This window comes from Pistacia vera, unplaced genomic scaffold, assembly GCF_008641045.1.
Source record: "Pistacia vera cultivar Batoury unplaced genomic scaffold, PisVer_v2 Contig265, whole genome shotgun sequence".
NCBI classification, from domain to species: domain Eukaryota; kingdom Viridiplantae; phylum Streptophyta; class Magnoliopsida; order Sapindales; family Anacardiaceae; genus Pistacia; species Pistacia vera.
In genome coordinates this window covers 815,296-826,023 of record NW_022196074.1, presented here as the reverse complement: position 1 = coordinate 826,023, position 10,728 = coordinate 815,296, and positions in this window count along the sequence as shown.

The following is a 10,728-nucleotide window of genomic DNA, read 5'->3' as shown; positions in this document are numbered from 1 at the left end:
TTCGAATAAGACATTTTTTCCACATGTCAAATTCAAACACCGAGAAAAATGATTCTCAATTGTCAACAGCAAAATGTCCTAAGTGTTTTTAGGTCGTGAATGACAAGTAGAGTACGAAACACATTTTCATAGCACTAATCATAATTTGGATTAGGTCGCTAGACCTTTGTGAATGATCACGTCAGGTCACTTGTGTAATTCTCGAGACCCATGTCACAATCTACACTCAGTTCACTGGTCGGGTCAAACTATCAGCCTCATGTCGTTTGCAACAATGTGGTTGTTCTCAACTGCTAGTTCACGCAAACACTCCTCAAAACAAGTCAGGTCGCAGCATAATCATGAAGTTCTCAAGATTCAATCTTTGAACCTTAAGAACTGACATTAGCTTCTGTTATTCCTAAAAAATTAGGGCTGACGTTAGCTTATGTCAGCAAGCACCAATTAGAGTTCAGGAAAGTTTTGCGCCATCCGGGAGCTGTCACGTTGCTCCATGACAAAAAGAATATGGCTGTCACTAACTTAGCATATTCAGGTTTTGTCTATGAGTGGCTGAGGACCATACACATGTCCAAGCCCCAGATAATTTGAGGATATTTTTTAAGTTATCAGCCAATGGGAGGAAGGAAGGACTTACATGACACCTGCCCACTTGGAGATTTGTAATCATTACCTTGAATTCCTCTACTATAAATAGAGGACTCCCCCTCTTATTTTTAGGATACTGAACCCTCATTCTGATTATAATCTTTATTTTCATAACAAAGATAACATATAGAAAAGAGACTGACTTGTTATTTTTCTGAATACTCAGTTATTGTACCTATGTTCGATGTTTGCTATACGTGACCTCTTGTAATCTCTCATATATAAAAGAAACAATGGACATAGGATTCGCTTTAAGCATCCGAACCAATTTAAAAATCATATATCTCATTTATCATTCAGTCTTTGTATCTGATTATAATCATTCACGTGTAATTTCTAAAATCAGCTTAGCACTTTGTACGTGCGAGTCATTGATGTCAAAATCACGCATCAACAATCATTAATTACTGTGAATACATTTTCTCTTTCTGTCAGAAATTTGATGAGTACATATCTTTCCATTTATTAACTCAAACTATATATATATATAGTTTGAGTTTACATATATATATATATATAAACTCATATTTTTGTACAACAATACAACGTATGTGCTAAGTGAAACCTATCTAATTATAAAGGTAAAATCTGATAAACATAGACGGTGGTCAAGCATGAGTATATTACTATTGTAGGATTTGTGGAATAATTAGAGAAACTCATCACTGTTTTTAGCTTTTTTGGGGCATCAACGACCAATTGGCATGTAGATTTATAACCTCTCTTTCGTTTTTCATAGATATAACTCACTTTAATTCACTTTCGACCGTATGTTGTATTTTTTGCTTCATTTTTTACCTGCTTATTCAACGTGCCTAACCTGCAAATGTGAACACAAGCATTTCTTGTTAGAAAAATCTTGAAATTTAGAGAGATATATACCAACGATTGTTAAGAAGTGGTCAAGACTCGAGACGAAGCACTTGTGCCTCTCCAACTTGGGATATTTTTTTTTATGTAATTGCAGCCAAATTTGACAGATATGTGTACGTATGACTCTGTTTTCTCTCCAACGTCATTTAAGGTTCCACACAATTATTTAAATCAGTTCTAGAAGATTAATGACTAGTAATTCATTGACTTTGTTGATGAGTATTAAAGAAAACCCAAAACTATATAATAAATTTTCAATAATGTTACGGACACTGGGATTTTTGCACTGAAATATTATACCGGTCTATATGTAATGCACATCTGAATATTTTTATAATTTTTTTATAGTGAACGGTCGTCCATCAAATTTGGACGGCCATTCACTCACATGGACGCCCGTCCATATTATATGGACGGACGTCCATATACAAAGGACGGGCGTCCCCATTTAAAGGACGCCTGTCCATAAATAAAATATAATAAAAAAATTTTATAAATATTGGGGACGGCCGTCCATCTGTTATGGACGGCTGTCCATTACTTTTAGACCGACGTCCATTTGCTCATCCATACTTTAAAAAAAAAAAAAAAAAATCTGCTTCTTCTTCTTCCTTTCGTAAATGTTCCATTTTCTTTCTATTGGAATAAGGGCGCCATGCAGCTTGGATGAAGCATGCGGCCCATGTCCTCCACTATTATGAGTAGAACCTGAAGGTGTGCTCCCTCTTCATCTTTCCTAAGTTTCCCAGCCAGCTGATGAAACTCTTCCAGAACTGTGTCTTGTGATTTCTTCTCCACTTCTTGGGTTGCCATTGTGACTGAGTTAAGGAGTAGTGTTGTTGAGATAGTAAAGATGGAAGAGATTGGATGAATTTTAAATTTTCAAAGATGGAATAGAAAAGGGAAAATACCCAGCTGGGGTTGTCTTGAATAATAAGTTAGAAAGTTAAAGATGAAGTAATTTACATATTCTTGAAGAATTTTGGATACCTTCACAATTTTGTGAGAAGCTATTCTGGTGGCAAGATAAGCCAATCCAATAATATTGATCATCTTCCTGAAATATATAAAGAAAACACGAACTGAAACCCCATGAATAATTGCACCAATGATCCCAAAGCCATTAACACACAGTCCTAAAAATCTGCAAATGTAAATAGTTTCAGCAATGAAACTCAAACAAAACAAGAAAAAGAAGAATGAACTAGAATAGAAAAAGAGAGAAAGAATAATGGACGGCCGTCCCTTTAGTGTGGACTGCCGTCCATACATAATGGATGGGCGTCCATTAGTTATGGACGCCCGTCCAAACTTAAGGGACGCCCATCCACAATTCATGGACGGGCGTCCAAATTTTTTATTTTATTTTTTAAAACAAATTAAGTTTGGACGGGCATCCCGTATTTGTGGACGCCCGTCCAAAATTAAGGGACGGCCGTCCACAACCTATGAACGGTCATCCATAATGTTTTACAAATTTTTTTATTGTATTTTATTTATGGACGGGCATCCTTTAAATAGAGATGCCCGTCCCTTGTATATGGACATCCATTCATATAATATGGACGGACGTCCATGTGAGTGAATGGTCGTTCAAATTTGATGGACGGTTATCCACTAGAAAAAAATTGTAAAAATATTCAGATGTGTATTACACGTAGACCGATATAAAATTTTGATGTAACTTTTTCGGTGTCCGTAGTGTTATTGATAAATTTTTTTTTGGCAAGAGAAGTCTTAGTAAATGTTTAATAAAATAATATTAACTATGTGGAAATTTATCACTTAAATGCTCTCTGGCTACTATTGTCTTCTTGCACGGATATGGTACGGTGCACATCACACAACAACATACAGGAAGCAGTCTTAGTCAACCCCCTTTTTTTTTTTTTTTAATTTTTTTTTTATTATGAGGATAATATATGGAGACTCTTAAACTATTGATCAAATAAGAACTTTATTGATTACTCCTATCAATAGTCATGAAAACTCAAACTCAAAAGATTATATTAAATCCTCCTCTTACTCTTTTACTATTATAAGGATTCGAATTTGAAAGATCATGTTATCTTAGTTAAACTTCAGTATAGACATTTTTAATCATTGCGAGGACCCGAATTTTGAAAGACTATATTGTCTTAATCAAACTTAGGATACACATTTTCAATGTGAAAGGATTATTATTTTCGTTTTTTAATCTAATAAAATGAATAATATATTTTTATATATATAGAATATAATCATAAGTTAGGTTCCCATACAAGATTTCTCCTAAATTCTTTCCCTCTTTCTTGTACCCCATAAGAACCAAGATGGATCATGAAGAGAATGAAAAGAGGCTTGAAGAACTGAAAAGCATTATCAGAGAGCAAGAAAGTCGTCTTCATCATCTTCAATCAATTGCTTTCCAGCTTGCAAACTACTACTGTGTGTTCCAGGGCGTAATACTGACAGCAATTTGCAATGGCTCAACATCTCTAAGCTGCTCAGACCACTGGTTCCTTTTTACCGTCTCTCTCTTGGCCGCTACACTCAATTTGGTAGCCTTGTGCATAATGGGGCTCAAGTACTTGAGAACTGTTGCCCAACAAGACCATATATAACTGGTGTGAGTCCCATGAACTACAAAGAAGATTGCTTACAATACTAGTATTACCAAGAATTCAATGTCATGATCCCTGTAAACAACTCAGACGAGTACTTTATTTCAGAGTTTGCATGATTCTTTTCCCTGGATTTGCAGTTGTTACGCTTTCTGGTTGCTGGCATATCATCTGCAGGAAACATGAATGGGAGAAGCAACAAGGAAATGATAAATGAATCAAAATTTGTCAAGGTGCATGCCAGCAAGTGCATCAGGATCTGTACTGAATTCTAACTTAATTTTATGCTTTTCTTGCATAGAAAGTTTGCCAGTAACTGGATATCAAGCGATCTATGTATTAATTTTCACTAAATAATAAAAAGATTTCATTGAGATGATCTGAGTTACTTTCGAAACCGGATGTCAAATACTAATTCGCTGTTAGATTTTTCTGATTACCATCTTTCTGTAACATCTTGGTCACATCCAAAGTCCAACAGAAGTTTTTGGTACTTAATTGTTAAATAATGTAAATTATTTCGATTAATTAATTATTATCTAGTTTAATGATCTCGAAATATTACAGTAGTCTTATAAAGTTCACCTTCTTTCTCAGGACCACAAGTTCCATGCCGTGATGCCTCTAAATCAAATTCATCAAGATTCCATATCAATCATCTTAACTAGGTCGAACCATGGCCTTGTAGAATGAATGATACAATATTTAACGTATAAAGGACAATCAAACCGTAGATATATACGAACAAATGGAGCCCTTACTAAACAGTTTTATATATTTTGAGGTGGCTTGGTTATTGAGCTTAGAAAGGCCTGATCTGTGTGTTATTGAGATCCAAATAAGTAGAGTGGGCTTGAGCTCACAGAAAGGCACTTGTTGAGACTTTGAAAATGGGGCTCCATAGCCAGGCTAGAATAAACTCTCTATATTCTGTTAATCTTGACTCAGATTGTTAGTGAAATTGCTAGGTAGGGTGTAACACTACCCTTTAGTTAGATAAATTTACTACAACAGCTAACGTTGTGGTTGACCCAAAAAATATTAAATGTTATGGACTCCAGTTGTGCAAAGCAACAACAGGTATTAAGTATCTAGCTACCAACTAGACCTGGCAAAATGGGTGGGTGGGCCGAGTTGGAGTCGGGTCATCACAGGTACGGGTCCTATAGGTACAGGCCCAATACGGGTCGAGTTATATAGGTCTAAAATATTGGGCCTGTACCCTACCCTATGCGGGTATGGATGGACCCACGGGTGCCCCTTTTTTCTCTCTCCAGGTTTTAACTTTCCTTTACTCCCAATAGTTTTTAATTATGACAGTTACACCCCCAAAATTCCTGTAATTTTATTTTTTTACATTTACACCCCCAAAATCAACTACTCTAAATTTAATTCAATTTAGAACATAAACAAATACAAATCAAAATAAACAAATAACACATAAACAAACACAATAAGTCAATAACATATAATACAAAACTATAAATATCAACCAAAATAAACAAATACATAATCACTAATACTAATAGTTATACACATATACAAACACAACAAGTCAATAGCATGTAATACAAAACTACAAATACCATCCAATTCTCATATGCCTTCTGTTCACTATCAACAACCAAACCAAATAGTAATTATATTTCAAACAGATTTAGAGGATCTATAGAAGACTATTAATTCACACATTAACCTAATTCTTTCTATTTCATTTCCTCCTTTACTCCCATAGGAAGATAACATCTTCTTGCTGTAAAATGACTTCAATCGGATCTCGCTGCAAATGTAATAAACTTTGGCATCTAGAACCGATGGATGTTTGTGGTGTGGTCTTACATCAATCAACTGAATTACTAGACTCAAGCTTTACACGCTTTGAGTGGGTTTCCTTCATCCAGTCAATGCAGTCCCCCGCAGTCCCAGAGGGATGGGCAAGCTGCCATGCAAGCAGTTTTTGTTGCTGCAAAGTAAATAATTAATTAACATTTGAAACTTCAAAACTTTTTTTATTTTTTTGGTTCTTAGATGCATAATGATTGCTTTACCCACTCCATAACAAGTAGCCCTCCAGATTTAAGCTGCAAAACACTTGTAATCTCCTTCCAATTAACCAAAGGTTTCACGTCCCACACTTTCACAAGACCTGCATTTCGACATAATTTGAACATCAGATAAGACATGTTAAAATTATTCTTTTGATTTAGTTATCCTTAGTGCAGGTGGTACAAAGGTAAATTATGCACTACAATAATAATTAATTAATAGAGCATGTCAAATCTAAAGTATAGATATTGATAAAAGAGATAGACATAATTTCGTGTCAAGAAGCTCATACCGGTAAGTTCAAAGATGTGGTAATAACTCTAAAGCATAAATTATTGTACCAAACATCTTTAGATAAATATTTTATTTCATTTTAAACATTTAATGTAACATAACATATATTTTTTTTAATATACAAATAATTATTACTATATGAGACAAGTTCTTTAAGACGACGCCTAGAAAAATCATAGCTTATTACAATGTGAAGTACTTTATTCTTACTTATACCTAGTCCAAATTGGGACTAAAACTTTTTATAATAGATTATTCTTATATAAAGTATGTCATATAGAAGTTGAACTGTACATACATAAGGACAAGGTTGAGTTGGAGTAAAAAGGGACAGAGCAATATACAAATGGTAGGAAAAAGAATCTGCATCTCAGTGTCTGGAAGATTTCAGTAAGTAGGAAGAACAGATGATGAGGCCACGTATATAGATTTCATGCGGATTTGGGGTTGGAATTCAAATCACTTCTCGTGATTGTTTCTTTGAAACATGGAGCTATATATAATTGTACTTATATTTTTCAAAGCATGCACCAAGAAGCTATAGCTATAGATATACATTTAGGTTTTCATAAGGTAGCTAGGGTTTCATTTGTTTGCTTTGATATGTCCAATATTTTACACACTATTAGGGTTGCCCATACTACAAAAGCCTCAGTAAAGTAAGAAGTGCTATTCTTTAAAGTGATTTTCTTAGAGCATTAAGTTTGTTTAACAAAAGAAACGCAAACACGTGTTTAAATGATTGCCAGAAGAAGGCAATTGATGATGAGAATGGACTAATTTTGAAGAGCTGTACCCAGTAGGGACATAATCATATTCTTCCCATAAATATAAAAAAAAAAAAAATATCCCACTTCAAAACGCAGAAGCCAGCCAGCAACAATTTTTCAGTGATCAATATTTGGTTACCAAAGTATATTCTTTCCTTTGCCAACCTGACACTCACTCATTTCTTCCTGTTCCAATATATTCTTTGAATCAGACGGTAGGCCCTCAACCTTCAACTATCGCATATGCTAATCACGCGATCATCATTGCATCAACGAAACTTTGCATTACAATTTCTTGTCTTCCAATATGTGTCTGCATTGAATAGTATATATTTTGACAATATCAGCCCCGCCCCGGTCTGTAAATCTCTTATAAAATCTCTCAGGATCTGTAAAGGAAGAAAATATGAAAATATTGCTTTCATCTTCCCAAGAAGAAGAAGTGATTTGGAGCAATTAGACGTAATCCAAGGTCAAAATTCTTGTGCTGTCATCACCTTGGGGAAAACAGCAATGGCGAAAAAATGAAATCAAGTACAACAAACACATTAAATTAACATTCAAACGAAGGTTGTCAGCCTTTTTATAGAAAACAACGGTCAATACAACTGCCTGATGCATCCCCAGCCGTCCGATTAGGTTCGTAATTCGTGTAATGCTTCTTTTTAGGTGATTCAACGCTCCTGATTTAAGAAATCTGCAAGCTTTCTGTATATCACAACCCTCCAAAAATTTGAAGGTTAAACTGGAGTCAAATCTTTCCATAACTGGGAATCTAAACGGAGTGAGTTGATGACGCGTGTCCAAGTTATGGTCGAAAATGCCACCACCATCAAATCAAAGTTCATTAATCCTCATACAAAATTATAAAGGTCACTTCAGTTATCAGGAGTCATAGTTTCAAGGCGGTTTTGGTCATTTCAAAAGTCAGAATGGCCATGGCCTACGTAGGCATTACATATTAAGATTCTGTTGGAGGAAATCAGCACCACGTGAGTGGCAGAAAGAATACTGACTGACGGTGGGCTTGAGTCACGTGACATCAGCCTATTCCGTCCGGGTCCGCACGGCCCATGACGCATACTTTACTGTGCCTATCATAAGTCCGTACCCTCCTTTGCCTGTTCCTTTCTCCAGAGACTGCACAATTTATATTCGCACAATTTATTTTAATAATAATATACTATTTTTATATCTACATCAGATCCCTAACACTGAATATCATTTCCCCTGTTTAACATATTTGAAAGAATTATTTCACGAACTTGATATCATAATTAATTGAAGATTTCAATCATGATTGTTTTAGGATTCATTAATAATCAAATTAATATAGAGTAAACGACATATTCCTATCCAAGGTTTGGAGAAATGGTAAGTTTTCACTCCTGATTTATAAATTACATATTTTCATATTTAAATAAACAAAAAATCATTTACTATAATTATAAAAGGGTAAATTGCATTTCCACAATATTAAATCTGATATAAAAAATTTAAAATAACCTTTCTCATTTCAAAATCGACAAAATGACGTCGCCATCAACCATTTGGAATTGATTTCGATCGATCTTCTCACCCAAATCGACACAAATCATCATCTTATCATTTCCTTGATTTGGCTCGATTCTTGCAACCTAGCTCCACTGCACGCAACAACCATTTTTGGCCTACACCTGACGTTATTGGCCTTCCTCGACACCACCATCTTCCTCCCATCATCCCTTAGATCAAAACCCCTATGACACCTCACCAATTTATTGTGTCAATCGTCGACCACCACCACTTTTTGCTCTGCGACTTCTCAAGCTTTTTCTGATCAATCCTAGCATAAAAAATAACCCTTGTCACCACCCATCATTTTTTTGGCGTCTGCTCTCCAAAACTCCCCACCAATCTGACCTTGTTAGCTTGCCGCTCATCGTCCACCTCAACTTAGGGTTTCGGTTTTTTCTATAAAAATTGAAGGAAAAAAAGGGGTTGTTATCGAAAAATATTTGAAAGTATGATGATTTTTTCTAATTCTATTAATTTCGAGGTTAAAAGTAATTTATTAATTTATTTGTTAAGGGTAGTATGATAATAATACTCTATATACTGTGTCAGAACCAAAAAATTAACACTGTTAATAATTTAGGGGTGGGAGTCTAGAATTCATAAAACCCTGGGTGGGAACGGGTTGAGTTGCTAAACCTTGGGTGGGTATAATCGTTTACTCTATTAGTTTACCATTTTCTTGGGATGGTTATCTGAATTATAAAGTAGAAAGTTGGAGTACATATAAAATATAATATAATATAATATGTTTGATTAATGATAAGTGTAACGTGTCAAAACGGTGGGCTTAGATGGGCTCAGGGCCCCCATGGTATATCTTTTCTCCGGTGGGTCTAAAAGACCTGACGCGGTAAATCAGTATTCAAGACTGTCAAAATTTTAACTCGTGCGAGATCTACAGATATGGCCCACATTCACAACGCGGGGAGCCGGGGACCCACTTACTGTGTTTCGATTGAAATTATGTGATGGACAAACTAAAATGATTATGCAATTAAATTTCCTTAATTCAGGAATCTAATGATTTTACAATTAAATTAACATTAAATCAGTAAACGACATAATTTTTAATTGGTAATTGATAAATCACCTTTTACTGAAAAAAATATTACTATTTTTTTTTTTTTTACAAGTGAAACGTAAAATCATAACACAATTTTTAATTAGTAAATTGATCACGCTGATTGACATCTAATTTATTGTGATCTCTGTCGGTAAACCCTTGTTATGAATTATTTTGGGTTTTGTCCCCGACAACTTTATTAGTTGCATAACTAACATGATCGAACATAAAGATTAAAATAATTAATTATTAATATCCTAAAATTTTCACATAAGTTTACATGACTTTACCAAAATCAATATGGGAGAGGATATTGGAATCATGATAATTATACTAATATAATATATAGTTCTTTTTTTTTTTAATTGGATATCACAATGTAACTAATTTACCAACATCATTACACACCCATGCATTGTGAAAAGAAAATTATAGTCGTGGAAAATTCTACCAAAAGTACATTTGCTTTTGAATAAAATATATATTGAATCAAAATTAATTATATCATGGTAAGTTGGTAACACATCTTTTGGTGCAATTCTGAAGATTCGAATTCGATGGACCATGCTTGTAAAATAATCCAAATAAAGTTTAATATATATATATATATTAAGTCACAAAAAAAGTAGCTAGAGGGGCGGCAAATGGAATAATAATTTATTTATATAATTAATTTGGTCTACGTGCTTTAGGTCGGGGTTCGAAAAAAATTAATATTGTAGCTCTATAGCTACTGCATGCACACATAACATTATCAGCTGAACTAATTAAATGCATATGTCCAAAAGTTGGCTTCATATTTTAACCCTAGTTTCTACTTGCATATTAACCAACCAAACCTAAGTTATTTAATGCTTCTTCTCCCTTCCTTTTT